General features: G+C 45.8%; 1 pseudogene across 1 annotated transcript; it reads right to left on the reverse strand.

Moving 5' to 3' along the window:
• Positions 1-4: 4 nt before the first annotated feature.
• LOC113221169 lies at positions 5-1,097 on the reverse strand (annotated as a pseudogene). Its single transcript, XR_003307742.1, has one exon. The product of XR_003307742.1 is annotated as a keratin, type I cytoskeletal 18 pseudogene (transcript).
• Between the last annotated feature and the right edge of the window lie 1,279 nt (positions 1,098-2,376).

Raw genomic sequence — 2,376 nt, forward strand, 5'->3', positions numbered from 1 at the left:
GCAGGGCCTCATACTCCTGGGCCTGTCGCTGTCCCTCTGCCCGGGTCTGTGCCAGCTCTGACTCCAGGTGCAGCAGGATCGCATTGAGCTGCTCCATCTGTAGGGCATAGCGGGCCTCCACCTCCCTCAGGCTGTTCTCCAAGCTGGCCTTCAGATTTCTCATGGAGTCCAGGTCGATCTCCAAGGACTGGACTGTACGTCTCAGCTCTGTGAGCGTCGTCTCAGCAGCTCCAACCTCGGCGGACTGTGTGGTGACCACTGTGGTGCTCTCCTCAATCTGCTGAGACCAGTACTTGTCTAACTCCTCTCGGTTCTTCTGAGCCAGCTCGTCATATTGGGCCCGGATGTCTGCCATGATCTTGGCGAGGTCCTGAGATTTGGGGGCATCTACCTCCACGGTCAACCCAGAGCTGGCAATCTGGGCTTGTAGGCCTTTTACTTCCTCTTCGTGGTTCTTCTTCATGAAGAGCAGCTCCTCCTTGAGAGCCTCAATCTCTGTCTCCAGCTGCAGTCGAGTGACATTGGTGTCATCAATGACCTTGCGAAGCCCATGGATGTCATTCTCCACAGACTGGCGCATGGCCAGCTCTGTCTCATACTTGACTCTAAAGTCATCAGCAGCAAGACGGGCATTGTCAATCTGCAGAACGATGAGGGCATTGTCCACAGTATTTGCGAAGATCTGAGCCCTCAGGTCCTCGATGATCTTGAAGTAATGGCTCCAGTCTCTGACCTGGGGTCCCTTCTTCTCCAAGTGCTCCCGGATTTTGCTCTCCAGCCTCTGGTTCTCGGTCTCCAGGCTCCTCACTCTGTCCAGGTAAGAGGCCAGGCGGTCGTTCAGGCTTTGCATGGTCTCCTTCTCGTTCTGGATGCCTCCCATTCCTGCCAGACCCCCGGCCATCCCTGAGGCCAGGCCCCCGGACCCCATGCCGCCCCGGAAGCTGGTGGAGCGGGACACGGAGATCCGGGAACCAGAGCCCCCGGCGCCTGCATAGACACTGGCCGCGCTGCTGACCGGGGGCGCCGTAGCTGGGCGCCTGGACAGAGCCCAGGGACCGGTAGTTGGTAGAGAAGGTGGAGCGAGTGGTGAAGCTCATGCTGTATGGGAGGAAGGCGAGACGACAGGACTCAGGCTTTGCCGACCCAAAAGTTTCTTAAGCTGATAAACAACTTCAGCAAAGTCTCAGGATACAAAATCAATGTGAAAAAGTCACTAGCATTCTTATCCACCAACAAATATCAAGCAGAGAGCCAAATCAGAAACGACCTCCTATTCACAATTGTCACAAAAAGGAATACAGCTAACTAGGGAGGTGAAAGATCTCTACAAGTAGAACTACAAAACACTGCTCAAAAAAAAAAAAAAAATCAGAGATGCCACAAAGAAATGGAAAATGATTCCATGCTTATGGATAGGAAGAATCGATATTGTTAAAATGACCATACTGCACAAAGCAATCTATAGATTCAATACTATTTCCACTTAACTATCTTTGATATTCTTCACAGAACTACAAAAAAAAAAAAAAAAAACTTTTAAAATTCATATGGAACCAAAAAAGAGCCCGTATAGCCAAGGCAATCCAAAACAAAAAGAATAAAGCTTGGGGGCATCACGCTACTCAACTTTAATTTATACTACAGGGCTACACTAACCAAAACAGCATGGTACTGGTACAAGAACAGACACGTGGACCAATGGAACAGAATAGAGAACTCAGAAATAAGGCCACACACCTATAACTATCTGATCTTTGACCAAGCTTTCAAAAACAAGTAATGGGGAAAGAATTCGCTATTCAATAAATGGTGCCAGGATAACTGGCTAGCCATATGCAGAAGATTGAAACTGGACCCCTCCTTACACTATATGCAAAAATGAACTCAAGATGAACTAAAGACTTAAATGTAAACTCCAAAACTATAAAATTCCTGGAAGACAATCTAGGCATTACTATTCAGGACACAGGCACAGACAAAGATTTAATGACGAAGATGTCAAAAGTAATGACAACAAAAGTGAAAATTGACAAACGGTGTCTAATTAAACTAAAGAACTTCTCCTGAGCAAGAGAAAATATCAAGAGAGTAAACAGACAACCTACAAAATGGGAGAAAATATGCACTAACTCTGTATCTGACAAAGTTCTAATATTCAGAATCTGTAAGGAACTTAAATCAACAAGCAAAAAACAAATCATTAAAAAGGGGCAATGGATATGAATGTACACTTCTCAAATGAAGACATACAAGAAACCACGAAACATGAATAAAATGCTTATCATCACTAATGATCAGAGAAATAAAAATTAAAACCACAATGAGATAACATTTCACACCAATTAGAATGGCTATTAGTAAAAAGTCGATAAACAA

This window comes from Piliocolobus tephrosceles, unplaced genomic scaffold (assembly GCF_002776525.5).
Source record: "Piliocolobus tephrosceles isolate RC106 unplaced genomic scaffold, ASM277652v3 unscaffolded_21449, whole genome shotgun sequence".
In the NCBI taxonomy this organism is placed as follows: domain Eukaryota; kingdom Metazoa; phylum Chordata; class Mammalia; order Primates; family Cercopithecidae; genus Piliocolobus; species Piliocolobus tephrosceles.